The 19,694-nt window shown below is 44.6% G+C and overlaps 1 protein-coding gene across 3 annotated transcripts in view; it reads left to right on the forward strand.

Annotated features, from left to right (window-relative positions):
* The first annotated feature begins 276 nt into the window (after window positions 1–276).
* Window positions 277–19,694, forward strand: part of PNLDC1 (PARN like ribonuclease domain containing exonuclease 1) — a 458,177-nt gene continuing 438,759 nt past the window's right edge. For 2 of the 3 annotated variants that reach the window (XR_013598671.1, XM_078653121.1), the window contains exon 1: window positions 278–436. The gene's annotated coding sequence lies outside the window, so the exon portion shown is untranslated. Of the gene's footprint in view, window positions 437–19,694 lie in introns of all 3 variants that reach the window. The other variant, XM_078653131.1, reaches the window with a different exon arrangement.

Genomic DNA, 19,694 nt, shown 5'->3' on the forward strand with positions numbered 1-19,694 from the left:
AGATTTCTCCATTTAATGTGTTAATTAAAAGTGTTTTGCGCAATTGCTCACGTCATCACTTTAAACGCTGTCTTTTTTAAGGCACGCTCCAGTTTTCGCTCGCTTCGGGAGTTTTGTCCCCGCTCCAGGCTGAAGCATTTCAGTCGGTCCGCTTACTGTGACCCTCCTTTAAGAGAGGACTTCTGATAAATCTTGATAGTTCAACTTTACAACCTATTGTGTGTTTGACTCGCATTCCATTGGCCACCCTGTTTCTATTTCCGAGTCTCTTTTTGTCGTTGTCTGTTTTTTATGTCTATTGGTTCAGTCCCAGAATTCGGAAGGCCTTTCCTGATCTGTCGAGGTCCAAAGCCAGCGTCCTCGGCTTTTACGGGGGCAGCCGGTGAAACCCTTGCCGTAATCCCTGGAGCTGTGTGGGTCTGCATATAGAGTACAGGTGGGTGGCGTTTTTAAAACAAGGTCATAATAATCCATACTGTCAACCATTCCGCATGAGCTGCCTTTTAAAGCAACAATCGTTTATATGCTCCCAAACACTTTGCATTGGAAATAATCTGGTTTGACACGTTACATATTTGGAATCCTCCTCCTTTAACTAGTGTCAACCTTGTTTTACCCACAAAAGCTGACTTTTATTCTTGGAAATTGGACGGTCTTTACCAAACGCAGACCTCTCAAGTGACCTCCCCCATCTGGGGCTCACGGTAGCTGTTGCTGAGGGCCCACAATTTCAGGGGGCCCGAATTAGGTTTTCGGGCAAAGGAATGGTAATTTCAAGTGCAAGTGATTCAGGACCCCAAAGGTAGGACTAGAGCTAGCAAGTGAACGCTACACAACGAAGGGAGGTAAACATATTTCAGCAATAGAATGAAAAAGTACTGCTCTGAGCAGTTTACAAAGGGGATTTCCCCCCCCCCCCCCTTATTTTCACTGCCGTACAAACTATTTTTTTTTTATCGGATTCACTTTTTTTTCAGCCTCATAATGAACGTACTGAAAACAAGACAGTCGTCATACTACAAGCACATAAACATTTTTTGTAGGGCCTCCGTCCAATAAGGTTGATTCACCACAGGCACTCTAGCAGTTCTCGGCCATTCTGGTAGCAGAAAATCACCGCACAGATGACATCACTGTCTGCATCATCAAACTGGGCCTTCCAGGGCATGCAGTAGTACCATGTAGTGAGCAAATGCTGCAGACAGATACCTAGGGTTTTCAGATCTGAAAATACACACCTACTCTGAAGCAGTGCAAAAACACTGGTGTGGCAAACGTACTCACTCTTCCCATAAGGTAAAGATAAAAATTAATTAATTTGTTGAGGCCTATTTTGGCCAACCGTATGTTATGGTCATACAGTGAAATGCCGGGAAAGGGAGAGGGCAGTGTAAAGCTCAGATAGCCTCCATTCATCCTCCCAGATAGTGGGGACTCTATCAAACCGTATAATCTTGGTGTTATCGCAATATAATTTCAGACAGTTCTGTCTCCTCCAAAATGCCACAGATCTATACACTTGCAACATTTTGTTCTGGTGGACCCAGAGTTTTCGTCTGTGTATGATATAACTTCAAATCTGTAATCTCGAACAATGGCGGCCAGTGGAGTCATATATATGTTCAAGAATGCGGGGCCAAGAGATGTTAAAGAATGCGGGGCCAAGAGGGGAATCCCTGTGGCACTCATCATGGCATAGTGACCGATTTGGATTTAAAAATTGGGAGATATTTGTTCTCTATTCTTTCTGATAAAAATAATTGCACCAGGCCAGGGATTGGAAAAAAATCCTATCTCCGGCAGTCTTCTGATCATAATCAGGCCTCGAAAAATCGATCTGCTATAACGAGTTAGATTTTATCCAGGTGATCTATTTTTATGGCCTACTGGCCCGTTCTGCCCAGTTGACAAAGCACAGGGATTCTGTTTATTCAGAAAGTGAATGAGCAATAAAAATGCCTTTAAATCTTATTGTCTAGTCACATTTGATCTGTGTGCAGAGACAGGTCAAATGTCAGTGTGAGAAGTTGGCTTGATATATGATGTCCACAAATCTGTGGGCACCTTGTATCAGTCCAAACAATCCCTTATGGGGTTGGTTGTAAGTCCACCTTAAAAGACAAGCTATCCTAGGGGTAGCATGGACTAAGCAGCCTAAAGGCTTAACTCAAGAGGGCATGTGAAGCCAGCTGTTTTACCATATGCAATCCTGTAATATCAAATGAAAGGACACCACACACGTTATATATTATAAAAATATATGTATTTATTCTCAGAATAATCCCCTGTGCTCTTTATGAGTATAGAAGCACAAGCGTTTAAACAAAAGCACAATATAACATATGAAAGTTGCACAATTATCGATAGGGCCGGTGGCCACTCAAACCATATATCAGAAAAGTGGTATAAGTATCACTATTCGATCAGTGGTCAGGCCTAGGGCCTTGGGAATCGCTGGGACTACACTGGACTAACAGCAGTTAGGACGGGAGTAGCCCGCGGGATTTGGGTGCAGCGCTTAAAGCACACGCATGCACCAATGCAAAGTCAATGGTGCGTAAAAGTTATCGAGTTACAGTTTTAAGGGTCTTCCGACTGGACTAGAAGGACAAAACTTTAGACTTAGACACTAGAGGTGTAAACCACTACAGGAGCACCGGCGTTCAAGAGTTACCTCACCCACAGGAAGCGGGTGCACAGGTGCAAAAGCGTGTCGGGTTTCGTCGTGTAGATCTATGGAGCCTGGAGATGAAGATGCTGCAGGTGGCCAGAAGAGAAGAGTCCGGTGTGATCCAAGGGTGGATCGAAGATGTAGAGAACCTGAAAGCAGAGGGGACAGAGTCTGGGTCACTAGCCAGTGACCAGGAAGGAACCAGGCGATGTCGGGCGCAATCAAGTGGTTGTCGTGAAGCTTGTCTCCGCTGCCACGTGGACTCAGGGGCACCGAGGATGTCCAGGAGTGGATCACGAGCTGTCCCACGAAGGCTCTCGTTGTCGGCGGTGTCGGCTTCCGGATCGGAGTTAAGAATCCTTGGCAAGGGCAACCCACGCAGGATTCGAAGATCGCTTCTTACTCGGACCAGCAAGGTCAGAGCGGGTGCTCCTTTTCAGGGGAGCGAGGGCCAGTCTGGAGCAACCAGACTAGCAGAGCAAATTCAAATGTTCGTCGGTACTGGGGCCACTAGCCAACGGGCAAGCGACCGGACCAACGCGTCGAGCAGGAAAATGCAAAAGGCCCCCACGCAGCACTCGGTGAGTGTGGAGGGGGGAGCTTCGGTGCAAAAGCTGCTCGGGGCTGGAGCTTCTCAAACTCCAATGCACAGCTTCGAGGGAGCCTCGGGAGCTGCACGGTCAGCGCTTCATTGTTTTTCCAAGATGGCCGGCCCCACGCTTCAGGTCACCTCCACGGGTCTCAGCTTTGCAGGGACTGTGGATCGGGCTGTTGGAAGGCCGGAAAGCTGAGTCTTGTCGATCTCTGTCGCTCGAGTTCCGGCGGAAACTGCAACAAAGCAAACGGTGAGGTGCTGGATGGTGCCTGTTTGCACAGGGTGGTTACTCCTTGACCACAAGGGAGATTCTTCAGTCTTCCACGTCGAGTGGGATGTCAAAGGGTCCAGAGTTATGTTTCAAAGTTTCAGTCAGGATAATCTGATGTGCATCAGCACAGCTCCTACCTTTATTCCAAATCAAGGGGCTGGATTACCTGCTGGGTCCCTCCTATGGGTGGGACCCATGAAGGGGATGGTTACACCCCTTTCCCTTTGTCCAGTTTCGCGCCAGGACCGGGGCTGGAGTGCCCCAGAACCGGTTTGACTGGATTTTGCATGGGACACCTTGTGTGCCCCAGGCAGTGTCTAGTTTCTTTCAACCCTCCCTGCTCCAATCCACTATCCCCTGTCTGGGGTGGTGTAGCACCTCCCTGTGACAGGAAACCCTTTGTCCAGGCCTCCCCATCCAAGTTTGGGTCAGCAGCAGGAGGTCAGACTTGTGTCGGGGCAGCAGCATCCATTTTGTGATGCTGAGGCTCTGGTTAGGATTAACCGCGTTTTAGGTAAAGTAACATGTCTTCTCCCTCTAGAAGGGTGGAATGCTACCCCCGTCGGCAGACCTGGCGAGGGGGTAGTATTCCAAAGTGTATGACACCAAACACGACATGTTTTGATAAAGCCAAACCAAAGTTAGCAATAACCGCGAGGATTATAATGCATTTAAGAGTATATGGTATGGCAATATCCTGGAATAGCAGTAAGGAAATTGTTTCGACCTCTGCAGACAGGCTCAGCTCATGCCAGAGCACCATCTCACATAAAACCAAGCACTCTGCCTCCAGGATTGTTAAGGCCTGCCATAGGAGTGACTTATAGGTATATATGTGTCGAGATATAGGTTTAGATATAGGTATACTATATCTAAGCAAGGGGTGATTTACACCACCTTGCCCCAGCTGAGTGATCAGCCAGTTGTGTCGATTTAAGTACCAGCCAGGGGTGGCAAAAGATATGCTGCAGCCCCCGGTAGGCCTTGGATGAACCTATAGTGCATGGTACAGGGGCTGATAAGGTGTCCAGTTCCAAATTGGTGATGCACCTAGGGTACATGGATTGCATTTAAAGAGAGAGCAGATAGCCTGGGACCCTGATTAGCAGGATCCCCGGCCAACTAAGTCGAAAACCAGCTAAACACTAGGCAAAAAATCTGGGGTAACCATGGTCAGGTATCCACCCTCCTACAGTCAGCTTTTGTCTTACTACAATTTCCTGCTAGTTTTTTACTCAAAGTTGGTATCTACTTCTCTTTCCCTGACTATAAAGTTACTATATGGTGCGGGGGTGTGGGGTCACGGCTACAACATGCAATTACAAATAACTGAAAATACGTTAAAAAAAATTTGCTTAGCCTTCCTAGTTCGGCATCAACAGAGCTTATTCATAGGGAACTAGGTATCCGCTATTTGTCAGATAAACTAGCACTTAGACCCCTAATGTCCTGGAGACTAATCTGGAGTATAGAAGAAACAGCTTTTAATAGAGTAATTATCCAAGATTGCCCCCGGCTGGACAACTGGTATAAGATCCCCTGGCTGAAATATGTTGCACAATGTTTTAATGACCTTCTTCAAGTAAATATTAAAGATGACCCCGAGGGAACAACAGAACTGACAAAATTAGAAATTAAGAACTTGTTTTTATCTAACAGAACTATGGTGAATAGTAGTGATAATGAACAGCTCAAAACCTGTCAATACTATTCTAGCTACTCAGTTGCTGTTGGGTTCCAACCATACTTGAGTTTTGTCACCAGAGCATCCCATAGATATGTCCTAACCAGGGTGAGATTTGGGCTTGCGAACTATTTGGTCGCATTCCCTAAGATCAAAGAATATCCAACTTCCCCATGCCCGTGTGATGGCCACACCAAACAGAGCACCTTGCACTTTCTCCTAGTTTGTGAATTGTATAAAACATTTCGTATTGCCTTTTTAAAACCGTTATTTTTAAAATACTGCGCTTTTACCACTGATGCTGCTATGAGGTTGATTGTCTCAATGAATGAATTAGATGTTTGCTTCTTTACTGCAACGTTTCTGCTTAAATCTATTGAAGCTAGGAAAAGCATGATGTTTTAAATTTACCCCTTATTAAATACGTTTTTTAATGACTATTTATGACCATTTCAAAAAATGAATACGATGAGAACGGTTATTGATGATGTAAGTATATGCTTTTATGGTTATTTTGAATGACCCGAATAAAGCTTTCTGAATTGAATTGAATTGAATTGAAATTGACTATAAAGTTAGAGAATTTTGTATAGTGAACTGTCTAACAATTGTGTGTACAGCCAACTGTGAAATGGAAGGCTGTAGGAAGACCGGGTTCTTTCTAACACAGCTTTTAAATAACTTGTAAATGAACAGTACACATATTTCAAAATATGTTTCAGAAGTTAAGAAAACACATTTTTTTTGTAACTGTGTAATGGAAACAAATATTATGAAGCGGTCAAGACAAATCGCAACACTTTACTTAGTGATGTGCAGATGCTATTTGTTTTGCTGAACCCCAATTTCCACTCATTATTTGAATGCTTATAAAGTTTTAGCATTAAAACTGTATGGTATCGAGAAACATTGTTGTAATCTCAATGGAAAATTTGCTGTCTGTAAATGACAGTACGCTACCACATCATGTTTTAGTAACAGATTTATTAAAAGGGAGAGTTTTTAAGCATGAACTGACAAACATTCCCGGCAGTGCCTTGATGTCAATGCTAATAGTTAACTAAGAGGCAAGTCAGAGGTTATGTGTATTCTGTATGTGGGCTAGATTCTTTTACACGGAGCCAAGATTTACTCTATTAATTCAGACACATTTCTTTTGTACAGTAGGCATACAGAACTCGCAATTGAAGGTGCTGTCATGTGTGACAGTGAAGAAAAAGGCGACTATAAAATAAAAAAATTTGCCTAGGATCACCCAATTTGAGACCAGTTGACAGGTCAAGCACATTATATTTAGGTTGAGTAGATTATTCAAGTCACTAGACCGGCAGGCCTAGTAATAATTTTATGATTTTTCAAGTCCTAATTATTAGGCGTGAGACTGTATCAAAGGCTGCTATAAGTTTGAAGAGGATGAGGGCAGCAGGTCTGCCCTCGTCCAAACTCAATCTGATCGCTTTGGTGACTGCTAAGTGTGGCTTCCATGCTGTACTCCACCCTGAAATCTGACTCTGTAAAGTCTGGAATAATGTTTTCCTGCAGGTAAAGGGATAAATGTTGATTAATTAGTTTTGCCATTATCTAGGCCAGTAAAGAGAGAAGAGAAATTGGGCAATAATTGGAGTTATTCAAGGGGTCAACCAAGGGGTTTTCATGCAGATGTAGCACATTTGTATGCTTGCAAACTCACTGAACCTTAGATGTGGTGAGAGAAAGATTGAAACTCTTTTCTAGATAAGCACTGAAGAGGAGAGGAGTACATATTAGGGAGCAGACACAGATCCTCTGGAGATCCTGAGTGTATTGATTTCATGGTAAGTTATTCTATGTCCCGGCTTGTAATTTCCTAAACATCCCAAAGCTACTCTAACATCCTGAAATGTTGCTGGTCTTGCAATTGAGACAGAGAGTACAGGTTAGGTATCAAAGTTGTTATAGATCTTTTTGATCTTATCCTGGAAGACAATTGCCATAGCTCGGAAGAGGAAGGAATGGCAAATTCAGTCACATTCATGAGAAATTTCTCTTAATATTTTGAAGATTTTTCGCAGAGGAAGCATTATTCTTAATTCTCTAAGTGAGAAAGTTTCTTCAAGCCATGTGAATTTTCTTAATATAGATACTAAGAATAAGGTTGTTCGTAAGTGTTAATCTATCTGGATTTTATAGTTGCTCTTATCATACCAGATCTCTCAATAGGGTTGGGTGCAGTATCAATCGCCGCAGTCTAGGGGGATTCAATGCCTAAGTGTGGAGACCAGGATATTGGGGGGTGATCCGACATGATCTTCAACCTCTATTCGATGCTTTTTAGTGTTTTGTTATTAATGGCTGCCATGCAGTACTCAGAAAGGAATAGGCTTTTTACAATCTTTCCCACCACAGTGCTGCAAACACATATCTCTTTTAGTTTTAGGTTCTTAAAACAAGCACCAGAGTATGGGGCGGAGGTTCCTGATCTGTATTTGCCTATATCCTGAGTTAACGTTTTTACCATAGTGATTTGTCTGTCTTCTAGCCACCTGGTAAACATAATTAATCTACCTTCTTTGATTCTTTTACTAGCTAGAATAGTGAAGTGTAGGGTCCTTGAAAGAAAAGGGATGCTTAGTTGTGTTTGTTTGTGCTGAAGAGTGATAGGCTACCAAGTAATTTTTATGTTCGAGACAGAGTTTGTATTGTGTTTAGCCACATCTGGTGGTTTATTGGACTAATGCTTCCACTGTAGTGACATGTGTTCGGCCTCATGGTCACAGGTTCAAACCACGCTGGGTCAACTCAGCCTTTCACTCTTCTGAGGTCGATAAAATGAGTACCATCGAGTTGGGTAACAATACATTTTTTATTCAGTTCCAGGATACCCTTAGTTAAACATGCGCTTTACAAATACATGTTGTGTTTCTTTGAGAGCTATGATATTATCTTCCATCCCAAGTGGTGTGCGAATTCTTAATCCTTTTGTTTGGGGAGTGTAACCCATAACCATGGGTAGTATTCCAGTGTACAGTCATAAGAAGTAAAGCTGCGGAAAGGCCCACTAGTGACATACTCATCTCAGCACCTTGGTGTAGGAGAGTAGGGTCTGCTTCCTATGGTTACCCCCACTTTTTGCTGTGTTTCACTCGTTTTTCGACTTTAGTCTTGCTGTGGCCATGCTAATGAGGACCACAGCGTAGCTGTTCTGTCTCTAAATTGATACCATGTACTTTAGGTACATCCCATATTGGCTACTGGGTCACCTTTGTGAGTCCTTGTATATGGTACCTTGGGTATCCATGTCATAGGTACCCCAGAGGCCTACCAGGGGCTGAAGCATGTATTATGCCACCCCTGGGAAGCCTTCCAAAATGGCACCACAGGTCTGCACTTGCTCCCTGGGTAAGGTGGTGTAAGCACCCCTTACTTAGATAAAGTATACCTATATCTGCCTTTACATATAGAGACATATTAACCTATAAGTCACTCCTATGGCAGGCCTTGACAATCCTGAAGGCAGAGTGCTTGGTTTTGTGTGAGTGGGTGCCCTAGCATGAGCTGAGCCCCTCTGCAGCTTTCGGAAATATCTCCTTTTAGCTGTTCCATGGTATAGCCATACCATATACTCTTAAGTGCATTATAATCCTCGCGGTTAATGCTAACTTTGGTTTGGCTTTATCAAAACATGTCGTGTAAGGTGTCAAACACTTTGGAATACTACCCCCCCGCCAGTTCTGGCGGCGGGGGTAAGATTCCACCCTTCTAGAGGGAGAAGACATGTACACACTGGTATACCCGGTTAAAGTTAAACAGAGCCCCAGCATCACAAAATGGATGCTGCTGCCACAGACACGAGTCTGCCCTCCTGCTGCTGGACGAAACTCCGGCAGGGGAGGCCTGGACAATAGGTTTTCTGTCCAGGGGGGTGCTGGCACCTCCCCAGACAGGCTTTAGTGTATTGGGGCAGGGTGGGTTGCATTCAGTGAATGCTCTTCAGACACTGCCTGGGGCACACAAGGTGCTCCATGCATGTCCCCGTTCAAACCGGTTGCTGGGGCACTCTGCCCCAGCTCTGGGCACAACTGGACAAAGGGGAAGGGGTGTAACCACCCCCTCCCCAGGTCCTCCCATAGGTGGGACCCTAGAGTTAGTCCAACCCCTAAACTTACTATAAGAATAGGAAACCAGTCCCTAGGACTTTAGATTATCCTGGACGAAACTCTGAAGAAGAAATCCTGGACCTTCGACATTTCATTTCGACTGAAAGACTGACGAATCTCCCTTGTGGTCAAGGAGTGACCTCCCTGTTCAAACAGGCACCAAAGAAGCATCATTGCCGGTCTGCATTTTCGAGACTCCCACCGGATCCCGAAGAATCTGCGACACAGGACACGGACTTCGAGACCTCTCTGAAGCTGACACGACTTTCCAGCAGAGCTGAGATATGTAGCTGACACGAGAGACGTGGGACCGGAACTCCTGGACATCCTGCATTTTTGCAACTGCACATACTTCCCGAGGTATCCCGAAGTTGTGCATTCGGGTATTTGAAGCCCCTGCCCCAAGCACCTTTTAGGGGAGAGGTGTGGCGCCGCGGCCAGGGCGACTGACGCTGGAATCTGGGGATCACGGTTCGATCCCCGGCTCCGGCGGCAGGTTAGCCCAGCACCATGTGACTCTGGGCAATAGCTCGCTTAATCTTCCCGACGGCCCCCAGCGCCTAGAGACCCTTACGGGTGATTGTGCGCTTTACAAATGTGGATTATTTATTATTATTGGCACCTTTTGCACCGAAGTACAGAGGCCAGCACTCCACGAGTGACCCGTGAGTCCCCTTTCTTCACTCCAGCTCGAGGCTCCTTCGCAGTTCCTAGTCCGTTGACTAGTGAGCCCCCACGAAGGCCAATCCTTTGTTTCTTGAGTTTTCCTGGTTGCTCCAGACGTGCTCCGACTCCCCTCCACAGGAGGAGTCCCTCAGACCTTGCTGGTCTGAACCGAAACAATCTTGTCTTCTTGCGTGGGTTGCTGTTGCCAAGGCTTGTTGGGTCCAATCCGGATTCCGACACTGCAGCACTCGACATCCTTCGTGGGACAGCTCAAACATAGCTTCTGGTAGTCGTCGACGCCTCCTGGTCCTCTGGCTGAAGTCAAGCTTCACCTCTTTCACCTGAAAACACCCAACATCGGATGGCATCTTCCTGTCGCAATCATGGTCACTGGCTAGTGACCCAGAGTCTGTCCCCTCTGCTTTCAGTTTCTTCACATCTCCGATCCACCATTGGATCCACCCGGACACTTTTCCTCTGGTCGCCTGCAGCATTTCTTCGCAGCTCTCCATTGGAATCGATGACGAAACCCGACACCAAAAGACACCTATGCCCCCGGCTTCCCTGGGTGAGGTAATACGAGTACTCCGGTGCTTCCGTGGGTCTTGACTCTCGAAGTGTCCTAATCTAAAAGGGTTCCATAGTAGTTCACCTCTAAGTGCCCTTATTCTTTAAAATTGTAACTTGTTTGTTCTCCATAGAAAGTCAATGGTGATTCGTAGCTGTGTTTAGACACTGCACACGTTCCCCGTGGGTCTCCTGTGTACCTACCTTGGGTGGTCCCTGGTTGCCCCAGTGGTTCTACAGGCCCTAGGCCTGCTTTCTAACCCTCACGTGGTTCTTATACCACTATTTTAGTATATTGTTTGTGACACCCCTAGGGCATAACGTATACTGTGCAACTTATCGTATGCTAATTAAGTTCCTTGTATTGTACTTTTACCTCTGACCTCATAAAGAGTCCAGAGGGGTTGTGTTTAGAATAAATACATATATATTTGCTATATACCTTGTGTGGTGTACTTTCATTTGATCATTCAAGAGATTATAGACTGGTAAAACAACTTGCTTAACTCGCCTCTTAAGTCTTAGCCTGAAGGCTGCTCTCCACAGGTACCACTAGGATAGCTTTCTATAAGGTTGACTTTAAACCTACCATCAATAAGGGTCATTTGGACTGGTGCAAGGTGCCCACTAAAATAGTGGACATCATATGCCAGGCCAACTTCTCACACTTGGGTAGAGATTTGTAGTTCGGAAGAAACCACAAAAATATTGCTGACAACAAATATAAAAACTCTAACCCACCTCCCCTCTCAGTACTATAAAACTACATAACTATATGGGGTAAAGAATGTTAAACCGGTAAAACAACCAACAAAAACTTGATCCAGTGCCATTGGTTAATCACCACTTATGGAGAAGATCAGTGGTGGCATGCAACTAAGTCTGCCACCTTCCTACACATCTTGGAGACCCAGGTACCCCACCCTAGGGTCTTAATGAGAGAAATAGAGGAAAGTCATCTTATTTACTTGTCACAGAAAGAGCTTGTTAGAACTTGGGGTCTCTAGTTGGCAGAGGTAGGTACCACTGTCCAAATAGGGGCCCTTGCTTCTAGTCGGGGTAAGGAGGAAACACTCTTTAGATAACTTCTGCTCACCCCCTTGGTAGCTTGGCACAAGCAATCAGGCTTATCCAAAAGCAATGTGTAAATTATTTGTACCAACACTCACAGTAACACAGTGAAAACACCACAAACTGACTCCACAACAGTTTAGAAAAATAAAGGTATTTAATCTAAACTACACAAGACCAAAACGACAAAAATCCAACATACACAGTTCAAGAATATGGTTGCAAAAGGGTTCTTTAGGTTGCGATAAAATAATACACAGTTGCGTGAAATGTTCACAGTTGCGTCACGTTTTGCTCACAGTACCTTTTAAAAGCGAAAAAGTTCAAAAGCAGAAGCTGGTGCGTTGGAAAACAAGCGATACATTGCTCCTGAGACCCTGGGTAGGCGATGCAACAACCCCGCTGCAGAGTGTTGCGGCGAATCTGGTCTGTATGGGGAGGAAGGCGGACTTGTATGGATTCCGGTGCGTAGGTTCCGTAGGAAGTGTTCTCTCGCAAAGGCACGATGCGATGATCTTTGGAGTTGCGACGATCTCTGGGGCGACGATGAGCGGACCAGCGGTGATCTCTCTCTTGCAGCTCCTTGATGCGATGGCTTCTGCGATGACACTCGCAGCGACGTGATGCGGTCCGCAAGCAAGCGGTGCGACGATTTCACCCAGCAACGACAGGCTCTGCGATGCCACTCGCAGCAATGGTAATCTTCCTGCACCGGTCTGGTGCGTCCCGCAAACAAAGGATGCGACGGCTCTGGCAGTGGCAACAGGTGCTGCGACGATCTCTGCCTTTGTAGCGGCGGGAATTTCCTCGCACTGTCGGGGATGCGCTTCGCAAGCGAGCGATGTGACAAAACTTGCAGAACATCTTTAAAAGCTTGGTTTCCAGCTTCCCAACACAGGTACAACTTCCAGAGGCACCACAACTGGGCCACACACTCCAGGAAGGACAGAACTCTCTCAATAGATTTCAGGGAAGCTGGGGGTGAAGTCCTTTTGTTCCTGGGACTTCATAACAGGGAGCCAGCTCTTCTCAGGCTCTTGGAGATTCCTTCAAACAAGGGGACACAGCACAAAGCAAAGTCCTTCCCCTCTCCTTGGCAGCAACGCAACATCAGGTCAGTCCAGCAGAGCAACAGCAGGACAGTCTTCCTTCTTCAGTTTCAGCTTTCTCCTTGGCAGTGGTTCCTTCTTGATTCCAGGATGATCTAATTTTCTGTTGTCAGGGGTCCTGTACTTATACCCCTAAAGTCTTTGTTCTCTTTGTGCAAGTGGGCCCTGAGCCCGGTCTGAACCAGTTCTGGGTGTTCCTTGAGCACTTTGTTTTCCTGGCTTCTCCTTTCCTTTCAGAGTGAGGGGCAGGGTCGTCAGCCATCCAGCAGGAGGTGGAGCCAGTATTGTGAAAGGCAGGCATAGCCCTATTCAGGCCCAGGTGCTATCTCCTCCCACCACTCAAGTTGCAAATGCAGTCATTCAGCCTAGGGCTGACCCAGCCCCTGTCACTCTCAAACCAGACAGTCAATTCACAAACAGGCCAAGGTGCACAGAAAGATCAGACAAGAGAACAGCTACTTTCTAAAAGTGCAGTTCTCAAACACAGAATTGAAAAACAACCTTTCCTAAAAGATGTTATTAAATTCTGAGTTCAGGGATACCAGACTTTTATGTCCAATCTTGTTCCTATGGGAAGATATGCTGGTAGTCACTGTAGCCAGCATCCGCCATGATAGCCTTTGGAGCAAGATAGCCTTGCAGCAGTGAAAAACGAAAATGGCTGTAATTCACTACCAGAGCATGTCACCTGCACAAGTACATGCTCTACCTTTCACATACACTGCACCCTGCCCAAGGGGGTACCTTGGGCCTTCCATAGGGGGATCAATGTGCACAGAAAGGTAAGGGTTAGGCCTGGTCAGTGGTCTCCTGGTCACTGACCAGGAGGACATGGCAGTTAACAGACTGCACACAGGCACTGCGGTGGCAGGCCCAAGACACCATTTTAGGGCTACTCATGTGGGTGGCACAATCAGTGCTGCAGGCCCACTAGTAGCATTTGTCATCACCAGCCCTGGCACACCCAGTGCACTTTACTAGGGACTTCTTGGTGATACAAATATGCCAATCATGTATATCCAATCACAATAACAATTTACACAGGGAGCACTTACACTCTGACCAGCAGTGGCAGAGTGTCCAAAGCATCTAAACCAGCAAAAACGAAATCCAGCACAGCATAAAAAATACAGGAGGTAGAGGCAAAAAGATAGGGGGCAACCACGCCAAGGATGCCAGGTCTAACAGAGCTGAAGTAAAGAAGGATGTCCAGGATCTTGAGAATCTCCCTGGCCACCACCATCCCATTCAGGATTCAAAACAAACTCTTTTTGCAAGGCTTAAGTTCTCTGATAGGCTCCTCAGGGACATCATATATTGAGAGAATCTGTCAGACTTTGCTTTCCTCTGGATGAGGTTTGGGGGGCTATTCCTGGCCTCTCGTTTGTGTTGTGCTCTGTTTTTTGTTTACACTGGCAGCGATACCCGGTTTGCTGTTAGCGTTGTCTGAGAGACCTACATTCCTTTTTTATTATATATTTTTTTTATTGATGCACAAAAACAAATGACAATACACATTGCAGAATTGATATTAAACCAAGAAAAAAACCAAAAAGAAAAAGCTTTGCAAGAAAGTAACATTACACATCCCTATAAACATTCTAATGAAGGCGCTTATGTAGCGGTTGGCAAAGTGAAGGTCAACTTCAACAGCAGTGACTAAAAAATACAAAGCAATCAATGCCCCTCTTTAGCCAGCCCAATCTACCACAGGGGCCCAAATCCTAGTTGCTAGTAGCCGGCTTCTTCTCCCTTTGCATGAAAATACAGAGAATTCTAACTTATGCAGGGCTAATAATCTTGCTCGCCATTGTGTAAACGTTGGAGCATCCGCAGACAACCACTGAGATGTAATACATAGACGTGCCTGGGACATAGCTATAAACAAAAAAGCAGATTCAATAAAAGAATGATGAATACCAGCTGAGCTATTGCCCATATCAACCCCGAATATTACTAATGCTGAAGTCAGTAAGCAGTTTATCTTAAGTTCTGAGTTGATAAAATGTTCGATATCATTAAAAAATCCTGCTAATACTGGACAAGCATAAAACATATGTACTATGTCCGCGGTCAATGAATTACACCGAGCGCAAATATTACCCTTTCTAGCTCCCCATTTTGCAATTTTCATTGGCGTATAGTAGAGATCTAACATAGCCATATAACTTTGCGTCTTCAATGAACCTGATATAATGACCTTACTCGCAAATTCAATTACTGGAGCTAAATTAATACCGGTCTGCCCTAGCTTAATTTCCCACTTAGCGTTTTGTGCTGCTACATCGTCGGGAAAAGTTGATACTATATATTGATACAGTACCCCTATTCTACTCCGTTTCTTAATTATATCAATAATTGGTAACTTATTAAGTATAGCTGGTAAGGTCTTCAATTGTTTATGGACAAAACTTTGTATTTGTAGGTATTTAAAAAAGTCGCGCTGGGGTATATTATATTTGTTCCTAATGTCGCTATATGTTAAGAGTTGCCCATCCTCGACTAGATCCCCTAGAGTACAGACATCCTTCCTTTGCCACCTAAGCATTACATGATCTTGAAAGATGCTAGGAAACACTCTACTATTTTTAAAAGGGGTGTAGAGGTTCAGATTTGGAATATCTACGTTTTTCCTAATTTTCCGCCAAATTAAGCATGCAGCAATCAAAACTTTGAACCGTGTCCTTTTATAATAGCTAGGCTCCAGAACTTCCAGCAAAATACCCTTGGCCGCTTCACCAAGCCCTAGCTCATATATAGTAGGTTGGATAGCCACTGGAACAATCGCCTTATCACCAGAAATCAGCACTCCCATAGTTTGCAACATTGCTGCCCAATAATATATAACAAGACTGGGGACCGCCCAACCCCCCCTATCCCTGGGAAGATACATCCACTTAGCGGCACGCCGCGATCGCCTATATCCCCACAAGAACCTGTTGCACACCCTCTCTGCCTTAATTAAACTATTTTGAGCAAATATTAACGGTACAGTTCTGAACAAATATAAAAATTTCGGGAGGACTATCATTTTAAGAACACTACAGCGTCCATATAGGGATAGATGTAAATTATCTAGTCTCTCAAGTTTGGTGTTAACTGCTTCTATCATTGGGAGAATATTTAGGTCCGTGATTCTGTCAACTCTCGAGCTTATCCGAACCCCTAAGTACATAGCTTCAGATACAACTGGGGCATCAGATAAAGACATGTCGGAAGTCTGAATCACCTGCGTTTTTGAGACATTGAGCTTATAGCCCGAAACTTCTCCAAACTTATAAGATAATTCTTTCAAAGCCATAAATGCAGATGATACATCAGATGTTATCACAAATATATCATCTGCATATGCTAACAGATTATAGCAGGTGCCGCCAGCCCTGATTGGAACTATAGCCTGATTGCCCATAATTTTGGAAAGAAACGGATCTATATATAGGGCAAACAGCAGAGGTGAGCAGGGACACCCCTGCCGTGTGCCCCTAGAAATAGGAAAAAAGCTAGTCTGCTGCCCTGAAATACGCAACTGGGCCCTTGGGGAATGATACATAGCAGAAACTGCCTGTATAAATCCATCTGGAAAGCCCTTCCATCTTAAAACTGCCCATAAGAACTCCCAGGAGACCCTGTCGAACGCCTTCTCGGCGTCCAACAGGATCAAACCAAGGGGAGACTTCGTGACATGTGCCCAGTCTAGCAATGCGATGGAGCGTCTAACATGGTCCGCTGTGTCCCTACCTGGAATAAATCCGTGCTGATATATAGAGACCAGTGGGGTTATTACTTGCGCTAGTCGACGAGCCAAAATTTTGGAATAAACTTTCGAATCTCCATTAATTAATGATATCGGCCTAAATGATGACGGCAGCAGCTCTGGTTTCCCTTTTTTCCTGAACAAAACTATAGTTGCATTTTGCCATGATTCTGGCACTATGCCCCTCTGTGCAGCCCTCAAAACCCCAAGAAAAAAAACCTTAATCTCGTCTAAAAAGAATTTATAAAATTCCAGGGGAACCACATCTGGACCACAAGCCTTGCCATTAGCTAAAGATTTAACGGCAATTTCCAATTCCTCCATTTGAATAGGAGAGCCCAAAAATTCAGCCTGTTCTAGAGAGATTTTAATTGTCTCCACATCCATTAGATACTCCTCCATGACCCTATCAATATCCGATCTAGGGATATCCTCCCTGCCTTCCGTATACAAAGAAGAGTAAAAATCCAAAAAAACTCTATTAATTGCCTCCTGAGTATCATGAATTATTCCATATTGATCTTGGATTTTCACTACCTGATTCTGTATTCTACGCTGGCGAAGTCTCTTAGCTAAAACCCTGCCAGAGTTCTCCCCAAACTCAAACATCTCAGTGCGATATTGTAAGTACTTTGATGCAAGATCTTTTCCAAGTGGTTCCAATAGTTGGGCTTTCAAGATAGATACTTTTTGTTGACTCGGCTGAATTTCATAGCCATTCTTAATATTCAGAGTCAATTCGATTTCTGCCTCTCTTAGCTCCTCAACACGCCTGCGTAATTGTTCTTGCTCATACTTCCATCTGTACGAAGTGAAGCTCTTAGTTTCCCCCCCGTATACCTGCTTTCAACGTATCCCATACCACTTGATCCGATGCTGATCCAGTATTTATTTTTAAAAACTGACCTATCCACTTTTTAATGTGGGTCCGATACTCATCTTCGTGGAGCAGCTTCCTTTCAAACGTCCACTCCCTAGGGGGTCCCCTAATTCGAGGCCAATCAAACTCTGCTATCAATGGGTTATGGTCTGAAATAAGCCGAGGAAAGCAAGAAATAGAAGAACCAATTGCCACCTGTACTGTAAGAAAAACATAGTCTAATCTGACGTTTTTATTATGGGGGATAGAATGGTAAGTGAACCCATCTTCGGCTTTATTGTGAAGAAACCAGAGATCAGCCAAACCATGCTCCTGAAGAAGAGTCTGAAGTGCTTTAAATACTTTTAGCTTTCTGCCCACATAATTTAAGTCACTAGTTAGATCAAAATTACTTAGAGTATTAATGTTCATATCCCCGCATAATAAAAGGGGCGAAGGCCAAGCTGCCAATTCAACATTTAACTGTTGCATCACCTCTGGATCGTCTAAATTCGACCCATACACATTACAAATCGTTAATTGTTTACCCCCTATAAAGACTTCGACTATGGCCCACCGACCCATTTTATCCCCTAATGTCCTTTTACAAGATCCCACACCCCGCTTCATGAATATAGCCACCCCTCTAATCATAGAGGACTATTTAGAACATATAAGGAGCTCGTAGCCAGCCATCCTAAGGAGATCGCGCTTCCCCCAGGGTACATGAGTTTCCTGTATGCAAAGGAAGTCTACCCGCATCAGATGGACAATTTTAGAAAAGAGAGCCCGTTTTTTGCCATCATTAAGACCGCATACATTCCATGTAGATAGAGTCAGTTTATCCTGCCCCATCAGAATAAAGAAAAAAAGAAAACAGACCAAAACAGGATGTGCATGTACTCAAACTGTAATACCATTACTGCAATGCAAACAAATACTCTTTTTATTTTTTCCCCCCCATCCCCTCCCCTCCCCTTGCTCCCGTCCACCCACCCCCCATCCCTCCCCTCCCTACCCCCCCACCCCCACCACCCATTGTGAGGCTTAAGGACTAAGTCCTCAGTGATGTTGAGATGCTATTACCGTGCCCCCCCCCGTCAGCTCCCCTACCAATACCTGTGTCACCCCTTTTCCCCTCCTCTCCTTATACCTTATTTACTTCCTCCAGCATCTAAGTATTTACATTCTACCACATTTACCACATTTTACCATACTGAAAAGTGTCCAAGACAGTTATAGACTATTAACTTTCATAGCCTAATCATCACATCGTAATCCACTTCTATACCATAGCTAGTGTCATAGTCATAAAAATAGAGATAGTTGAATACTCGATTATACCAATTATGACAAACATAAGCATTTGAATAGCCAAATTTCTAGCAATCAAGTTCGCAGGAAAAAAAGATTTAGACACCCATTGTCGAAAAATGAACAAACGGTGAGTTAAACTGGTGATCCACACCTAGTACATACTATGATCCGAAAAAAAAAATAATAATTATTAAGCCAGTAAACAATATAAAATTATCTTTTGGTGTGCTCAACCACCTCCTTTAGATAGTCCTGTGCTGATTTGCACGATGTAAAAAAACGTGCTTTCCCGTTGACAATTACTTTTAACTTGGAAGGATTAAGCAGGAACACCTGGGCTCCCACTTCTTGAAAAGGAACGATTAATTTTCGCATTTGCCATCGTTCTTTCACAGTCGTAGAGCAAAAGTCTGGACGGACAAAGAACTCGCATCCCATAGCGGTTCTTTTCTTATCCGGCCGTGCTAAATCATATAATGCCTCACGTAGCAAGTAGTTGTTGAGACAGATTAGGATTGCCCTTGGATAGAGATTCTGACTGTTTTGGCCTTCCTTGGTCCGATTTCTTACCACAAAAGGAAATCTGTGAGCACGAATTACTTCAACTTCCCAATCCCAAGTATTTAGTTCAGGAAAAGCTTGCTTAAACAGCTGGATAATAAATTTGCGAGGGTCCGCACCCTCCTTCGATTCAGCTATTCCCAGCACGCGTAAATTATTGCGGCGTGCCCGGTTCTCTAAATCAGTGAGCTTCCATTCAACGTCAGACTCCGTTCTTTGCAAGGACTCCACAACCTTCTGTTGTTTCACTAAAGTATCTTCAACTGAGGAGACTCTCTCCTCGACTTCAACCACCCTCGTAGTTACCTCGGCGCAAGTTTTAACCAGTCGTCTCACGGTATTCTGTAATTTCTTTACTGCTCCTTGCGTACGTAAGCCCTCCACTTTCGTCTCAGACCGATGAGCCATGATAGTCTTGTATATTAAGCCGAGG

This window comes from Lissotriton helveticus, chromosome 1_1, assembly GCF_964261635.1.
Source record: "Lissotriton helveticus chromosome 1_1, aLisHel1.1, whole genome shotgun sequence".
NCBI lineage: Eukaryota > Metazoa > Chordata > Amphibia > Caudata > Salamandridae > Lissotriton > Lissotriton helveticus.